At 48.1% G+C, this 17,759-nt stretch overlaps 7 non-coding genes and 2 pseudogenes across 7 annotated transcripts; all 9 read left to right on the forward strand.

Moving 5' to 3' along the window:
* The first annotated feature begins 236 nt into the window (after window positions 1-236).
* LOC119885164 lies at window positions 237-413 on the forward strand (annotated as a pseudogene).
* A 969-nt stretch (window positions 414-1,382) lies between these two features.
* LOC119885181 lies at window positions 1,383-1,495 on the forward strand. The gene has a single exon (XR_005441188.1). It is a non-coding gene; the product is annotated as a U5 spliceosomal RNA (small nuclear RNA).
* A 183-nt stretch (window positions 1,496-1,678) lies between these two features.
* Window positions 1,679-1,870, forward strand: LOC119885152. The gene has a single exon (XR_005441167.1). It is a non-coding gene; the product is annotated as a U2 spliceosomal RNA (small nuclear RNA).
* A 967-nt stretch (window positions 1,871-2,837) lies between these two features.
* On the forward strand, window positions 2,838-2,950 carry LOC119885182. The gene has a single exon (XR_005441189.1). It is a non-coding gene; the product is annotated as a U5 spliceosomal RNA (small nuclear RNA).
* A 5,840-nt stretch (window positions 2,951-8,790) lies between these two features.
* Window positions 8,791-8,967, forward strand: LOC119885165 (annotated as a pseudogene).
* A 969-nt stretch (window positions 8,968-9,936) lies between these two features.
* Window positions 9,937-10,049, forward strand: LOC119885183. Its single transcript, XR_005441190.1, has one exon. It is a non-coding gene; the product is annotated as a U5 spliceosomal RNA (small nuclear RNA).
* Window positions 10,050-10,232: 183 nt separating this feature from the next.
* On the forward strand, window positions 10,233-10,424 carry LOC119885153. The gene has a single exon (XR_005441168.1). It is a non-coding gene; the product is annotated as a U2 spliceosomal RNA (small nuclear RNA).
* Window positions 10,425-11,393: 969 nt separating this feature from the next.
* LOC119885184 lies at window positions 11,394-11,506 on the forward strand. The gene has a single exon (XR_005441191.1). It is a non-coding gene; the product is annotated as a U5 spliceosomal RNA (small nuclear RNA).
* Window positions 11,507-16,947: 5,441 nt separating this feature from the next.
* LOC119885160 lies at window positions 16,948-17,129 on the forward strand. Its single transcript, XR_005441175.1, has one exon. It is a non-coding gene; the product is annotated as a U2 spliceosomal RNA (small nuclear RNA).
* Window positions 17,130-17,759: the final 630 nt, after the last annotated feature.

Below are 17,759 nucleotides of genomic sequence, written 5' to 3' on the forward strand. Positions count from 1 at the left end.
TTATTTTAACAAATGCACTCCGCTTTGAAGACATTTTAACAGAGACACTCACTGACATGGACAAGCTGAAAACCATTTTATACCTTTAATTTATGACGTTATCTGTAATGCATTTTAAACACTTTTTTTAAATGTTGTTTTACAGAGAACATTTATCTATTTATTGACGTGTTGTATTTTAAAAGGTAACTTGGAATTGACATATTATGAATCATGTTTGAATTGAGTGTCAATAAAATTTTTCTCAAAAGAAAAAAAATCTGTTCTTATCAGTTTAATATCTGATATGTCCCCTATAAGGGGGCAACATATTAAATGGATTTTTAGCACCGGGAGCTGAGACGAGGGGCTTGCTCCGTCCACTCCACGCATCGACCCGGTATTGCAGTGCCTCCGGGGGCGGTGCACCCTTCTCCTGCCTTGTGTAAAACCAAAATACTGACCCAAACGCAGAGGTTCGTCGCTCTGCCGGACGCCGGCCCGAAAAAGGCGCCAGTCGAGGGGGGGCGGCCAGCTGAAGCCTCGAAGAAGGCAGCGAGATTTGCACTTTATGATTGGCAGACGACGAGGGGATATTTGGGACCGGCATGGCTGTTAAATGTGCCCTGCACTTCCCCTCCCTTTCTCCCACTCGTCATCGAGAGCCCGAGTATTTCGGATGCTCGGTAGCCTGTGTCCAAAAGCCAGGCCTTCATTTCTCCGATTGGATAGAGCCTCTCAGAAGGTGGGGAGGGGACACTGCGGCGCCTCCGTAGGCCCGGCACGGTTGGCCAACACGGTGGAGGAACCGCAGCGTAGAAAGGATACAAGAAACTAAAACACCTCAAATGAAGCAAGAAAACCTGCTACAACTGCTAAATCGGTGAATAAAACACACTTACCTTCTCGTCTTTGGTCTGGTCAAGGTGGCAGTCCGGCAGAGGACAGGTAGGCAGTCCTCGGGACCAATGAATTCCTTGTTGCAAAAGTTTTTCAGCTACGGCAAAGTTGAAATTTTATTCACAAGGAATGAGGTGAATCTCCTCCCAGAAAAGCTGGTGACACAAAACGAAGCCCCAAACCGGCAAAGGTTTTAACCAGAAAGAGGAGGCCATTGCAGTCTTGGCCAAAAGGCCGAGAAGCGATCGGCCACATTTCCCCTCCCTTTCTCTCACTCGTCATCGAGAGGCTACAAGAGCCCGAGTCGTTCGGTAGCCTCTGTCCAAAAGCCAGGCCTTCGTCTCTCCGCAGCCCGATTGGATAGAGCCTGCCATGACCTGGGGAGGGGTAGGGGAACGGGCGTGGCCTGGTACTTGGGACTCGAGAGGCAGAGTGAGGCTTACCGTGAGGGTAGTGGCCGGGACGACTAGGCTCGTCGGCGGCTCTGGAGGAGGGGCCCGTACTTACTCGGGTTTCTCTTCATAACGTACAAGTCTTTCGCCTTTTACTAAAGACTTCCGTGGAGAGGGACGCCAATGAGTTAAAACTATTTTTGGCAGGCTCTGCCGTGTGGCCGAGCCTCGTGCGTTTGTGAAAAGGAAATAAAACGCCGCCCCCGGCAAGGTTGAGCGGTGCGACGAGGCGCGCTCGGGAGGAGGTGCTGAGACTCAGCCGTTGTTATGCGCAGTTGAAACCACTGCGCCACGGCAGGGGGAGAACTGCTCCGGGAGGTGGGCGCTGGAAGCAACCAGCGGGGGTTATCGCTTCTCGGCCTTTTGGCTAAGATCAAGTGTAGTATCTGTTCTTATCAGTTTAATATCTGATATGTCCCCTATAAGGGGGCAACATATTAAATGGATTTTTAGCACCGGGAGCTGAGACGAGGGGCTTGCTCCGTCCACTCCACGCATCGACCCGGTATTGCAGTGCCTCCGGGGGCGGTGCACCCTTCTCCTGCCTTGTGTAAAACCAAAATACTGACCCAAACGCAGAGGTCGTCGCTCTGCCGGACGCCGGCCCGAAAAAGGCGCCAGTCGAGGGGGGCGGCCAGCTGAAGCCTCGAAGAAGGCAGCGAGATTTGCACTTTATGATTGGCAGACGACGAGGGGATATTTGGGACCGGCATGGCTGTTAAATGTGCCCTGCACTTCCCCTCCCTTTCTCCCACTCGTCATCGAGAGCCCGAGTATTTCGGATGCTCGGTAGCCTGTGTCCAAAAGCCAGGCCTTCATTTCTCCGATTGGATAGAGCCTCTCAGAAGGTGGGGAGGGGACACTGCGGCGCCTCCGTAGGCCCGGCACGGTTGGCCAACACGGTGGAGGAACCGCAGCGTAGAAAGGATACAAGAAACTAAAACACCTCAAATGAAGCAAGAAAACCTGCTACAACTGCTAAATCGGTGAATAAAACACACTTACCTTCTCGTCTTTGGTCTGGTCAAGGTGGCAGTCCGGCAGAGGACAGGTAGGCAGTCCTCGGGACCAATGAATTCCTTGTTGCAAAAGTTTTTCAGCTACGGCAAAGTTGAAATTTTATTCACAAGGAATGAGGTGAATCTCCTCCCAGAAAAGCTGGTGACACAAAACGAAGCCCCAAACCGGCAAAGGTTTTAACCAGAAAGAGGAGGCCATTGCAGTCTTGGCCAAAAGGCCGAGAAGCGATCGGCCACATTTCCCCTCCCTTTCTCTCACTCGTCATCGAGAGGCTACAAGAGCCCGAGTCGTTCGGTAGCCTCTGTCCAAAAGCCAGGCCTTCGTCTCTCCGCAGCCCGATTGGATAGAGCCTGCCATGACCTGGGGAGGGGTAGGGGAACGGGCGTGGCCTGGTACTTGGGACTCGAGAGGCAGAGTGAGGCTTACCGTGAGGGTAGTGGCCGGGACGACTAGGCTCGTCGGCGGCTCTGGAGGAGGGGCCCGTACTTACTCGGGTTTCTCTTCATAACGTACAAGTCTTTCGCCTTTTACTAAAGACTTCCGTGGAGAGGGACGCCAATGAGTTAAAACTATTTTTGGCAGGCTCTGCCGTGTGGCCGAGCCTCGTGCGTTTGTGAAAAGGAAATAAAACGCCGCCCCCGGCAAGGTTGAGCGGTGCGACGAGGCGCGCTCGGGAGGAGGTGCTGAGACTCAGCCGTTGTTATGCGCAGTTGAAACCACTGCGCCACGGCAGGGGGAGAACTGCTCCGGGAGGTGGGCGCTGGAAGCAACCAGCGGGGGTTATCGCTTCTCGGCCTTTTGGCTAAGACTGCGATCGCCTCCTGTGTCTGGATAAAACTTTTGCCTGTTTGTGGCGAAGTGTTACCAGGTTTTTGGGAGGATACTCACATTATTCCTTGTGAAGAAAATTTCAACTTTGTTGTAGTTGAAATTGTTTCACACAAAGGAATTCATTGGTTCAGAGGACTGCTTACCTGTACTCTGCCGGAATAACATCTCGACCAGGCCAAACAAGACAAGGTAAGTGTGTTTTATTCACCTTTCTAACATTTTTAGTAGATTTTATTGCTCTTTTTAGAGCATTCTTTTACCTTATTTTAGTTGACTTGGTTTTAGACTGTTTTAGGTGTTTTAGCTTCTTTTTACCACTTTTACGTTGTGGTGCCTCCACCATGGCGGCCAACCATGCCGGCATGAGGAGGCACCACAGTGTCAGATTTACATTCAAAGAAAAAGATGGGAAAACCCTTGTTATGTCAAGGCTGACTTCTCAAGGAAAATGATCCAGAACATTTTGAAATTCTCCCCGCAGGATATAAATTGTATTTTGACTCTGCCATTTGGAAAAGGTTTCGATGTGAGTTTTGTCTCTGCTGCCGTGTTCAGAGATTTCTGGACACGCTTCGAAAATGAAAAACCCCAGTTTACTGCATTTAATGTTGAGAAACTGACTGATAATGCCGCTAAAACGGTAATTGTCAGAATGTTCAATGAGACTGTGAATGCAGATGACATTTGTTTGTGGCTGGGCAGATTTTGCACTGTTAAAGGCCAGGCTACCAAAGTGAGAGATGAGGATGGCATCTGGAATTGCGCTTGGAGGGTCCCCATCCAACAATGGCAAGACCCTCAAGGCTTCCAGGGCCTGAAACATCTGCCATCCATGATAGTTCTGGGAAACAACAGGGGCTACATTCATTACCAGGGCCAGCCCAAACTCTGCCGCAAGTGTGGTGAGAATGGGCACCTGGCAGAAGCGTGCCAGCAGATCATTTGTGGTAAATGTAGAGAAATTGGGCATACTTTCGAGGAATGCACCAATGGCAGAAAGTGCAATCTTTGTGGAGAAACAAACCACCTCTTCAGAGATTGCCCTAAGTCGTTTGCCAACAAATTAAAGGCAGCAAAGGCACAAAATGGCGGACAAGACGAAGCAGTTAGAGAGCTAATTGAAGAGGCTGGGCTGGAGAATTCAAATCTCCCGCCAAATCCTGTGATTGGAGGAGAAGGACCAGTAGAGGCGGGAGAAGGGGAGGGGCCTGCAGCTGCCCCACAAGTGGAGAACAGGGAAGAAGCAGTGGCAGTGCAGGCAGAAGGCGGAGCTAGCTCAGTGACTGGCTCAGAACAAAAATTTGGCCAGTCACAGAGTGATAGCGAGGATGTCCCCCTCCCCAATGCCCAGCCGGCCAAGAGACTAATTTCAGAATTGTCTTCTGAGTCTCCTGGAGCCTCGGAAAAGAGGGGAAGAGCTGAGAGCTACTCAGACAGTTCATCTGTGGAGGAGCCCAGAGTCTTCCCCTCCAATTCGCCTAATGAAGTCTCTTTTTTAACTATAGCTCTGCAATCAACCCCTAAGGACTCAAAGCTCAATGCCACCCTGCGTCAGAGGCCAACTCCTAGAGTCCGAAAGGGAAATGGAGCTCAACCCCGTCATCTCTCACCCATGAGAATGAAGGAAGAGCTCCATTCACAAGAAATCCACTAACTGCTGTTTTTAAACATTTGAAATCCCCCTTTTTTTTAGTCTTTTAAGATGTCATACCTGCAAATTTTAACCATACTCATGACACTCACCTTCTCAACTATCAATGTGAGGAGTGTGAAGTCGAGAGTTAGAGCCCAGATTGTTTTATCCTTTCTTAACTCTTTTAAGTCTGACGTGTTTTTAATACAGGAATGCGGCCTACCATTTTTAAAACACTACAGAGAATGGGAGGAGTTATGGCCACAAACGTCGATATGGAGCGGCTCAAATGAAAACAAAAATGATGGAGTGGCCATTTTAATAAAAAACCCTCTAGTCTGGTGAAGGGCAGCACTGTGGTGAGAGATGGTCGGGCACTTTTAACACACTTGACTTTTATGGGGAAGGATTTTAACGTCTTAAATATTTATGGCTTTAATGACAAGAACGACAGGTATGACCTTTTAGAAGACCTGCAGCCCCACATGCTAGGCAGGGCACCTTTAGTTGTAGGGGGGGATTTTAATTGTATTTTAAGCAGGAACGACAGGAGAAGAATAGGGGACGATTTTAAAGTGGACAAGACTTCAGTTTTACTTCAAAGCATATGCAGTGATTTTAGACTTGTGGACTGTTTTAAAACCATGCATCCCAGAGAGGAGGGCTTCACCTGGTTCAGTAGTGATGGCACCCGAGCCTCTCGCATAGACTACATTTTATCACGTGATTGCCCACCAACCGATGCTAGATTGGAACCTGTTTTCTTTTCTGATCACGCAATTCTTTCCTGCACCCTTTCACTCTCTTCCGGTGTGACGGCAGGAAGTGGTCTGTGGAAGCTCAATTGCTCCCTGTTAGAAGACAGGGAGCTAGTTAGGCTGTACAGGGAGCAATACCGAGAGTGGCAGACCCTTCAAGACTTTTACGATACACGTGCACAGTGGTGGGAAATGGTGAAGGGAAAGACAAAGACGTTTTACAGACAGGCAGGGAAAAGAAAGAAAAAGAGGGACAACAGACGCATGTTGGGACTGCAGAAACGGCTTCAGAGGTATTTTAAACTAATCCAACATGGAATGGATTTTAATGAAGAGATAAAACAAATTAAAACAGAGATGTCGGTTTTAGCAGAAATTAATAGCAAAGGTGTGATTTTAAGAAGCAAGGAAAGGGAAATAGAGGAAGGAGAGAAGTGCACAAGATATTTTTTTAAGAAAATCGTAAATAAAGGGGGGGCCATGTTGAGACTTAAAAAAGAAAACGGGTGCACAGCTGACACAACAGAGGAAATCAAAGAAACTGTCGAACATTTTTACCGTGAACTGTACGCATACAAAACTGTTAACGGGGACACCATGACCGAAGTTTTAAAATCCATTGACCAAGCAACAAACGACAACGTGCTTTTAACCCAAGATTTTACGATACCGGAATTAAACAAATGCATCAAATCTTTTAAGACAGGGAAGTCGCCGGGAGAAGACGGGCTTCCCTTGGAATTTTATCTGACATTTTGGGACATTTTAGCACCAGACTTGCTTGCTGTTTTTATGGATTTTGAACAAATGGACCGACTTCCTGACAGCTTTAGAGCAGGGATAGTGACTCTCCTTCACAAAGACAAAGACAAGACGGACTTGAAAAATTGGAGACCTATCACACTCTTAAATTTTGACTGTAAACTTTTTAGTAAACTTTTAGCCTCACGCATGTCCTTGTTTTTAGAAGATCTGATTCACCCGGATCAAGCCTGTGCCGTCCCGGGGAGGAAGATCACCGACAGCCTCGTACTGATCCGAGATACCATCTGTTACGCGAGAGACAGAAACATTCGGCTAGTAGTCCTGAATTTAGATTTTGAGAAAGCCTTTGATCGGGTCTCGCACCAGTACCTTTTCCAGGTACTGCAAAAAATGGGGTTCCCGAGAAGGTTTATAGCCTGGGTGGGACTGCTGTACCGGGAGATCAACAGCAAATTCATTGTTAACGGGCATCTGACAAGAGCAGTGGATATAAACTGCGGTGTCCGTCAGGGTTGTCCGTTATCTGCCCTCCTCTACGTTATCTGTATAGAACCACTGGCACAGACCTTGAGAAGGGACCAACGAATCCATGGGGTAGGAGTCCCAGGGAGCGGGGGACTCGAGACAAAATGTATTTTATATATGGACGACATCAACATTTTATGCACTGACCTTTTATCTGTCAACAGGACGCTGGACTTGACTGACTGGTTCGGACAGGCCTCTGGGTCAAAGCTGAACAGAAGCAAGACCCAAGCCCATTTTTATGGACCGTGGACAGCGACTGAGACGACAGGACTCCCCCTGACTGTGACCCAGACTGACCAAAAAATACTTGGGATCAGGTTTGATAGGGAGGGGGAGGGGAAAACAAATTGGGCAGACATAGTAGGGAAAGTCAGGCAGAGACTAGGGTACTGGACACTTAGAGGACTGACTTTAGAAGGAAAGGTTTTAATCATCAAAGCAGTGATTTTACCTTTGCTTTTACTCATCAGTTCTGTTTTTATCCCGCCTAGGAGAGTGATCTTAGACCTGGAACGAGCCATCTTTTATTTTTTGTGGGGCTCCAAGTGGGAAAGACTGAGACGAAGCGTGATGAAGAAGCCAAAGGAGAAAGGAGGAAAAGGAGTGCCAGACCTGCACTTGTTCCTAGGAAGCAGATACACAGCACTACACATCGCAACCGCCACAGCCCCATCCAGAAACCCCAAGACCGCAGCAATGACACGGTTCTGGATGGGGTCCTACCTCAGAAAACTTAAGATCTTACCCACAAGTCTCAAAGTACCAGTGTCTTTTAACCTGCCACCAGCCTATGCTTTTATCCAGTCATTTTTAAGGCATTTTAACCTTGAGCAGGAGGAGTTGCAGGTTTTAACCACTCACCGCTCTCTCATTTCTGTTGTGCAGGAGCGGGAACCAGTGAGTCCAGTGCGCGGGCTTGCATTCGGCGAGCCCTCAACAGTTTGGCGCAACGTGAACCATCCAGCTCTTCCAAACAGACTCCGGGACCTGTCATGGATGGTGGCTCATGAGATCCTCCCAGTCAGGTCCGTAATGCACTCCCGGGGCATGTCGGCGCACTCAACTTGCCCCCGACCAGGTTGTGGCGCGCCTGAGTCGGTAAGGCATCTGCTCTGGGAGTGCAGCGCTGCCGTAGAACAGTGGGCAACGGCCGGCTCCTTGCAATTCCCGTACTTGCCAGCAAGGGAGGTCCTCACACCACAGCTGGTGCTGTACGGGGTGAGCCAAGGAAATCAGATACCAGCACGTACATTTGCCAAACAGTGGCTCACCCTAGCCGCCATCAAAGACGCCATATGGACCTCCAGAAACTTGCTGGCAAGAAAGCACATGCAGATCCCCCCCGTGGCTGTGATCCGGATGGCCGCAGCAACGGTCCAAACGGCCAGAGCTGCAGGCGGCGGGCCTAGGACACAGCCACAAAGAAGAATCGCCTCTGTGCCCATTCGGACGGAGGAGCCGGAGCCACACAAGGAAAGTTCAAGGCAGCGGCGGCCTGACCCTCCGGGTGAGGTTGGTGGGAAGGAGCTACAGGGTGAGGGTCTCCTCTGAGCGCCTGGACAAGATCCCGAGAGACCAAATCTGTTTGGGGGAGCTGAATGAGTTCCCCTTTGATAGGGACTCACTACACTCCTGCACAACAGTGGACTTGGAGAAGAGCTTTTATTATCCATTTATTTTTTGTGAGTTTTATTTTAACAAATGCACTCCGCTTTGAAGACTTTTAACAGAGACACTCACTGACATGGACAAGCTGAAAACCATTTTATACCTTTAATTTATGACGTTATCTGTAATGCATTTTAAACACTTTTTTTAAATGTTGTTTTACAGAGAACATTTATCTATTTATTGACGTGTTGTATTTTAAAAGGTAACTTGGAATTGACATATTATGAATCATGTTTGAATTGAGTGTCAATAAAATTTTTCTCAAAAGAAAAAAAATCTGTTCTTATCAGTTTAATATCTGATATGTCCCCTATAAGGGGGCAACATATTAAATGGATTTTTAGCACCGGGAGCTGAGACGAGGGGCTTGCTCCGTCCACTCCACGCATCGACCCGGTATTGCAGTGCCTCCGGGGGCGGTGCACCCTTCTCCTGCCTTGTGTAAAACCAAAATACTGACCCAAACGCAGAGGTTCGTCGCTCTGCCGGACGCCGGCCCGAAAAAGGCGCCAGTCGAGGGGGGGCGGCCAGCTGAAGCCTCGAAGAAGGCAGCGAGATTTGCACTTTATGATTGGCAGACGACGAGGGGATATTTGGGACCGGCATGGCTGTTAAATGTGCCCTGCACTTCCCCTCCCTTTCTCCCACTCGTCATCGAGAGCCCGAGTATTTCGGATGCTCGGTAGCCTGTGTCCAAAAGCCAGGCCTTCATTTCTCCGATTGGATAGAGCCTCTCAGAAGGTGGGGAGGGGACACTGCGGCGCCTCCGTAGGCCCGGCACGGTTGGCCAACACGGTGGAGGAACCGCAGCGTAGAAAGGATACAAGAAACTAAAACACCTCAAATGAAGCAAGAAAACCTGCTACAACTGCTAAATCGGTGAATAAAACACACTTACCTTCTCGTCTTTGGTCTGGTCAAGGTGGCAGTCCGGCAGAGGACAGGTAGGCAGTCCTCGGGACCAATGAATTCCTTGTTGCAAAAGTTTTTCAGCTACGGCAAAGTTGAAATTTTATTCACAAGGAATGAGGTGAATCTCCTCCCAGAAAAGCTGGTGACACAAAACGAAGCCCCAAACCGGCAAAGGTTTTAACCAGAAAGAGGAGGCCATTGCAGTCTTGGCCAAAAGGCCGAGAAGCGATCGGCCACATTTCCCCTCCCTTTCTCTCACTCGTCATCGAGAGGCTACAAGAGCCCGAGTCGTTCGGTAGCCTCTGTCCAAAAGCCAGGCCTTCGTCTCTCCGCAGCCCGATTGGATAGAGCCTGCCATGACCTGGGGAGGGGTAGGGGAACGGGCGTGGCCTGGTACTTGGGACTCGAGAGGCAGAGTGAGGCTTACCGTGAGGGTAGTGGCCGGGACGACTAGGCTCGTCGGCGGCTCTGGAGGAGGGGCCCGTACTTACTCGGGTTTCTCTTCATAACGTACAAGTCTTTCGCCTTTTACTAAAGACTTCCGTGGAGAGGGACGCCAATGAGTTAAAACTATTTTTGGCAGGCTCTGCCGTGTGGCCGAGCCTCGTGCGTTTGTGAAAAGGAAATAAAACGCCGCCCCCGGCAAGGTTGAGCGGTGCGACGAGGCGCGCTCGGGAGGAGGTGCTGAGACTCAGCCGTTGTTATGCGCAGTTGAAACCACTGCGCCACGGCAGGGGGAGAACTGCTCCGGGAGGTGGGCGCTGGAAGCAACCAGCGGGGGTTATCGCTTCTCGGCCTTTTGGCTAAGATCAAGTGTAGTATCTGTTCTTATCAGTTTAATATCTGATATGTCCCCTATAAGGGGGCAACATATTAAATGGATTTTTAGCACCGGGAGCTGAGACGAGGGGCTTGCTCCGTCCACTCCACGCATCGACCCGGTATTGCAGTGCCTCCGGGGGCGGTGCACCCTTCTCCTGCCTTGTGTAAAACCAAAATACTGACCCAAACGCAGAGGTTCGTCGCTCTGCCGGACGCCGGCCCGAAAAAGGCGCCAGTCGAGGGGGGGCGGCCAGCTGAAGCCTCGAAGAAGGCAGCGAGATTTGCACTTTATGATTGGCAGACGACGAGGGGATATTTGGGACCGGCATGGCTGTTAAATGTGCCCTGCACTTCCCCTCCCTTTCTCCCACTCGTCATCGAGAGCCCGAGTATTTCGGATGCTCGGTAGCCTGTGTCCAAAAGCCAGGCCTTCATTTCTCCGATTGGATAGAGCCTCTCAGAAGGTGGGGAGGGGACACTGCGGCGCCTCCGTAGGCCCGGCACGGTTGGCCAACACGGTGGAGGAACCGCAGCGTAGAAAGGATACAAGAAACTAAAACACCTCAAATGAAGCAAGAAAACCTGCTACAACTGCTAAATCGGTGAATAAAACACACTTACCTTCTCGTCTTTGGTCTGGTCAAGGTGGCAGTCCGGCAGAGGACAGGTAGGCAGTCCTCGGGACCAATGAATTCCTTGTTGCAAAAGTTTTTCAGCTACGGCAAAGTTGAAATTTTATTCACAAGGAATGAGGTGAATCTCCTCCCAGAAAAGCTGGTGACACAAAACGAAGCCCCAAACCGGCAAAGGTTTTAACCAGAAAGAGGAGGCCATTGCAGTCTTGGCCAAAAGGCCGAGAAGCGATCGGCCACATTTCCCCTCCCTTTCTCTCACTCGTCATCGAGAGGCTACAAGAGCCCGAGTCGTTCGGTAGCCTCTGTCCAAAAGCCAGGCCTTCGTCTCTCCGCAGCCCGATTGGATAGAGCCTGCCATGACCTGGGGAGGGGTAGGGGAACGGGCGTGGCCTGGTACTTGGGACTCGAGAGGCAGAGTGAGGCTTACCGTGAGGGTAGTGGCCGGGACGACTAGGCTCGTCGGCGGCTCTGGAGGAGGGGCCCGTACTTACTCGGGTTTCTCTTCATAACGTACAAGTCTTTCGCCTTTTACTAAAGACTTCCGTGGAGAGGGACGCCAATGAGTTAAAACTATTTTTGGCAGGCTCTGCCGTGTGGCCGAGCCTCGTGCGTTTGTGAAAAGGAAATAAAACGCCGCCCCCGGCAAGGTTGAGCGGTGCGACGAGGCGCGCTCGGGAGGAGGTGCTGAGACTCAGCCGTTGTTATGCGCAGTTGAAACCACTGCGCCACGGCAGGGGGAGAACTGCTCCGGGAGGTGGGCGCTGGAAGCAACCAGCGGGGGTTATCGCTTCTCGGCCTTTTGGCTAAGATTGAGTAAGAGGAGGATCTGTTGACAGTCTACAATGACATCGTCAGCTAACTCACAGCAGGTGCATGCCGTGCTGAAAAATACGCTTAGGTTTGTGTGGAACAGTACCGACGAGTTAATGGAGAGAAAGATTTTTGGACAAGCCATTCTGTTTGGAGCTCTGTGCCTCAAGATTGACGACCTTCTGTGTCTGCAGAAAAACGCCACGGACAAGTATTACGACGTCACGTTTTACACCGTTACCAAGATGGAGGAGGTGAAAGGATTAGCACTTCGATTGGCAGACGGATTGCTGAAAAACTTCAGGGTGCTCAGCCTGTGTCGTACTGGTGAGCGCATTGTGACTGTGCACATTTACAACCCTTGGGTGTCAGAGGAAGCAACCAGGTATTTTCTTGCCAGGTACGTGACTGTGTTAACAAGTATGGGAGACATTAAGGATGTGCTGGGGATATGGACCGGAAAACGGCAATTCCGGGTCATGCTGAAGGAAGACCCGAATGGTTATGATGGTTTTTGCCATCCCCCCACTACCTTCACCATTGGCTCCCATAGAGGTTTCCTAGTCTATGGGGGTCAGCCGCTGTACTGCAGGCAATGTGCTTCATATGGACACCTGGCAAGGTCTTGCAGACAGGTGCGGTGCAGAAACTGTGATAGTTTGGGACACACCATGAGAAATTGTGATCAGCCAAAAAAATGTAGTTTATGTGGGCTGGAAGGACATTTATTTGGGCATTGCCCAGAAGTGGGGTCTTCGTATGCACGTGCTGCCAGACGGGAGTCGGTGGCCCCAGGTGCGCAACACAGGGATGGACCCGCATGTGACGACCCACGCTCCACATCCTTAAGAGCAATTGAGGACGTAATTGCCGAGCTCACGGGAGGAGTGGTGGAGACAAAGGGGGCAGATGCACTGGAGGTGGTGTCAGTCCAGGCAGAGAGCGAGGACGCCTGGGGGAAGCAGGGGGGGGAAGCTGAGAGTTTGTAGGAGGCTTCTTCCACATTATTGAGTGGGTCGCGGGGAAGAAAGGAGGAAAAAGTAAGAGAAAGAGGGCAAAGACGAGCTTGTTGCTTTCACCACCATCCTCTCCTCTGCTCGTTGAGGCGAACAGGTTTGGGGTACTTGTTTCTGAGGTTTGGGAAGAAATGCAGGAGGGAAAGGAGACTGGACAGGTGCATGAGATCACTGACAATGCGGCAAAGGAGGGGGGCAGCGCTGCGGCAGCTGTGGACGATTGCCTGGAGAGTGAGGAAGCTGGGGAGGCGTTAACCCAGAAAGGCATGACTGCATCGTCCAGTAGTAAGGTTCCAGCTAGCGGTGTCCCAGGAGAGCCTCCCTGCATAGCTGTATTCTCCTCGGATGCTCCTCCTGCCCCGAGAAGCTGCCCCGTACTCTCAGAAGATAGCCCTTCCAGTTCAGAGTGCTCTTTCCCACTGAAGGAGCCAGATGAGGAGGACTTTCTGCCATGATTGGTGGAAAGAGCAACGTGAGTGAGCATACTGTTTTGGGCTCCTTTTTTTCTGTCACTTCCTCCATTTTTCTTTTTTTTTGCATAGTCTGTCTTTATTTCATATATTAACTATAAATGTGAGGGGGTTGAGAAATGCATCAAAGAGAGCAGTAGTTTTTTCTCATTTAAGTTCAGTGGATTTTTCTTTGTGCCTCTTGCAAGAGGTCCACCTAAAGACTGTGGAGGATGTGAAGGGGTTCACAAAAGAGTGGGTTAAAGGGGACTCTAGATGGAGCATTGGGGGTGTTCACTCATCTGGGGTGGGGACGTTAAGTGGGAATGTGGAAGTTAAAATAGTCGGGAGTTTTTCTGTGATACAGGGGAGGGTTTTGGTCACAGATGTTGACTGGAAGGGTAAGAGTTTAAGAGTGGTAAATATATGCCCATGCTGCACCAAAAGAACGAAATGAGCTATTTCTTAAGTTAGACACCGTTTTCATGACCAATCGTCATGTAATCGTTGGAGGTGATTTCAACTCTCCTAGTGAGGGCAAAAACATGGGAGTTAACTTCCATAGTTTGGTAAAAAAGTACAGTTTAGTTGATAGTTTTAGGAGTTTTAACTCTGATGACCCTGGTTTCACATGGGGAAACAGTAGAGGGGCACGGAGTAGAATAGATTATATTTTTTGTCCGTTAGATTTTCAGGTGTTTGAGGCACAAGTGTCACCTGTTTTCTACTCAGATCACAACATGCTCTCTGTTGTATTAAACCTGAAGGTGACATGTTTTGGGAAAGGGTACTGGAAATTGAATAACAGTATTCTTGGAGCCCGGCAGTTTAGGGTAGGGTTCAGGAGTTTCTTCAAGGAGTGCATTAAAATGAAGATGTTTTATGGTAATGTATCTGGATGGTGGGAAAGCACAAAGGTCCGTATTAAACATTACATACAGGTGTACTCAAAAGAATCCAGAAAAGCGGAGTTTAAAGAATATTATCAATTGCAAAAATCAATAGAAAATTTAATGGCACAACAAAACACTGGTGAGCGCATAGATGAGGAATTATTGAAACGCTGGCAAAACGAGCAGAGGCTATTTTTTCATAAGAGGGCTGAGGCTTATAAATTCAGGAGTCTTGATGAAAAATGGGAAAAGGATGAGAAATGTTCATCCTATTTTTTCAAGCAGTCTAAAGTACGGGCAAAGAGAAGGAGAATAGCCTCCCTTCTAAATGAACGAGGGGAGGAAATTGACGATCCGGAAGGGCTGGTAGAAATTGCTTCGGGTAATTATTCCAAGTTTTTTAGCGCAGAAATAGTAGATTATAGTAAGGGTTCACTGCTGTTGAATAATGTAGATAGCTCAATCCCCGACTATCTGAAACTAGAGTTGGATAAAGACATACAATTGGAAGAAATTTTGAAGGCGCTTCAGTCTTTAAAGAAAGGGAAGGTGCCAGGAGTGGATGGACTTACAAAAGAATTTTACTTGGTTTTCTGGGAAGATATTGGGCCTCAGTTGTTAGATTTGTTTACTTTCATTTGCACATCTGGGATAATGGGGAGCACAATGAGAGAGGGGGTGATTTCCCTGCTATATAAAAAAGGGGACGTTCGAGATATATCCAACTACAGACCCTTAACGATGTTGTGCACAGATTATAAGATTTTTAGTAAAATTCTAACAAACAGGTTGGTATCCGCCTTGGAGTTCATTATAGGACTGGATCAAACTTGTGCAGTACAAGGCAGACAGATACAATGGAATCTGCAAATGCACAGAGATGTACTAGCCTATTCCGAGGATAGAAATTTTCCCCTTATTGTGCTCAGTCTTGATCAGGAAAAAGCTTTTGATAGGGTCAATCACAAATTTTTATTTAGGATTTTGGAAAGATTTGGGTTTGGTAAAAGATTTAGAAGTTGGCTGAAGATTTTATACACAGAGGTAGGAAGTAGAGTTAATGTCAATGGCAACATGGGAGTTTTGTTTAAGCAAACCAGGGGCGTCAGGCAGGGGTGCCCTGCATCAGCCCCTTTGTATGTTGTGTTTATTGAAATTTTGGCATGTGCAATTAGAAAAAATGCTAAAATCAGGGGTCTACCGTTGCCAGGTGGGGAAACATTGGTTATATCTCAGTTTGCAGACGACACTGTATTGTATTTAGAAAATGACTTTTGTTTAAAGGAAGCTATTAATGTTATTGAAGTGTTCTCGAGTGCTTCAGGGTCTAGGATTAATAAAGGGAAGTCACTGATTAAATATCTGGGAAGGTGGAAGGATAGGAATGACAAGCCATATGGGCTTGCCCTGTGCGCGGGGCCGATGACATTATTGGGTATATCCTTTGGTAATAAGGATGATGTTGAAAGTAATTGGGAGGTAAGATTAGCTAAAGTGCTATCAAAGCTCAACATGTGGAAATTGAGAAAACTGTCATTCAGTGGCAAAGTCCTAGCTATAAAAGCCGATATATTGCCAGCCTTACTTCATGTGGCATGTGTTTTTCCCATGACGGCAATGATTTGCTTAAAGTTGCAAAGGATGTTGTTTAATTTCATGTGGGGAGGGTATGAATATATTAAAAGAGAAATAATGTACCAGCCCATTGAGAGAGGAGGTAAAGACATGCCAAATGTCAGGTTGAAGTTGAACGTGATTTTTTTTTCAAATATCTGTAAAATAACTATGTCACCTCCAAAACATAAATGTCACTCTTTAATGAAATTTTGGCTTGCTATGCATTTGAGGCCCTTAGGGGTAGCATGGGATAACAGGTCTCCCAAAGCTGAGGTTATGCCTTTGTACTATAAAGGAATAATCAGTTGGGCAAAGAAGTACAAGGAGTGTTGGGATAGTCATTTAGTACTCAATCATAGAAAACTGTATGAGGAATTGATGGCCAGGTTCAACCCAAGAGAAACTGTTCATATTCCTTCTGAAGTATGGAAGAGAACACAGTTTAAGCAGTTGGACAATCAGTTGAAAGATTTTAATTGGTTGGTGCTTCACAGGAGATTAGCAGTAAGAAACACCTTGTTTAATCACGGCCTAACAAGAAGTAAGTACTGTCCAAGAGAGGGATGTTTGGGAAAAGAAACGGTGGAACATGCATTATTTGAGTGTTTTTTCGCACAACAAATTTGGGAGGGGTTGGGTAAAAAGTTTGTGTCTTTGAGGGATATGACATGGGAAGGGGTTCTTTACATGGAATTTAATATGGAGAGGGAGAAACTGCATAAAGTAGTGCTTCTCGTATCTATAGTAAAGTACAAGTTGTGGGAGGTAAGATGTGATGGGCTAAATGGAGGAAGCAAGTGGTCAGTGTTGGGAACTATAAAGAGCATTGAAGACTCAATAGAGAGGCGATACCAATTAGAGATCAGAAAATGGGGTATTGACTCGATCAAAGACAGATGGAAAATGATTTATGGTAATTCATAGAGGTCAACAGAAGGTGTTGTGGATTTATTATGATGGTTATGGGAGTGGTTTTGTTATGGTCTCTTCATGCATACATGCCATGCATCGTAATGGAAAAAAAGAAAAAAAGAGAGGGCTCGAGAACTGGGTTCCATGAGTTATTGATGTATACCTTGTGTTTTGTTGATGTCGTTTTTTTTTTTTTTTTTTTTTTTACTAATTAAGGTAACAAAGGGACACTGTGTATAGAGATGCCGAGGGGGAGGATTGTTGTTTTGTGTTGGATGTGGGATTAATATAGGTGGGATGTAAGTACTGAAATGTGTGTATTGAATGTTTATGTCACAAATAAATTATATTTTCCAAAAAAAAAAAAAAAAATCTGTTCTTATCAGTTTAATATCTGATATGTCCCCTATAAGGGGGCAACATATTAAATGGATTTTTAGCACCGGGAGCTGAGACGAGGGGCTTGCTCCGTCCACTCCACGCATCGACCCGGTATTGCAGTGCCTCCGGGGGCGGTGCACCCTTCTCCTGCCTTGTGTAAAACCAAAATACTGACCCAAACGCAGAGGTTCGTCGCTCTGCCGGACGCCGGCCCGAAAAAGGCGCCAGTCGAGGGGGGGCGGCCAGCTGAAGCCTCGAAGAAGGCAGCGAGATTTGCACTTTATGATTGGCAGACGACGAGGGGATATTTGGGACCGGCATGGCTGTTAAATGTGCCCTGCACTTCCCCTCCCTTTCTCCCACTCGTCATCGAGAGCCCGAGTATTTCGGATGCTCGGTAGCCTGTGTCCAAAAGCCAGGCCTTCATTTCTCCGATTGGATAGAGCCTCTCAGAAGGTGGGGAGGGGACACTGCGGCGCCTCCGTAGGCCCGGCACGGTTGGCCAACACGGTGGAGGAACCGCAGCGTAGAAAGGATACAAGAAACTAAAACACCTCAAATGAAGCAAGAAAACCTGCTACAACTGCTAAATCGGTGAATAAAACACACTTACCTTCTCGTCTTTGGTCTGGTCAAGGTGGCAGTCCGGCAGAGGACAGGTAGGCAGTCCTCGGGACCAATGAATTCCTTGTTGCAAAAGTTTTTCAGCTACGGCAAAGTTGAAATTTTATTCACAAGGAATGAGGTGAATCTCCTCCCAGAAAAGCTGGTGACA

This window comes from Micropterus salmoides, unplaced genomic scaffold (assembly GCF_014851395.1).
Source record: "Micropterus salmoides isolate LMB-PRFRI ecotype aquatic unplaced genomic scaffold, ASM1485139v1 Ms_hic_scaffold_3936, whole genome shotgun sequence".
Classification (NCBI taxonomy): domain Eukaryota; kingdom Metazoa; phylum Chordata; class Actinopteri; order Centrarchiformes; family Centrarchidae; genus Micropterus; species Micropterus salmoides.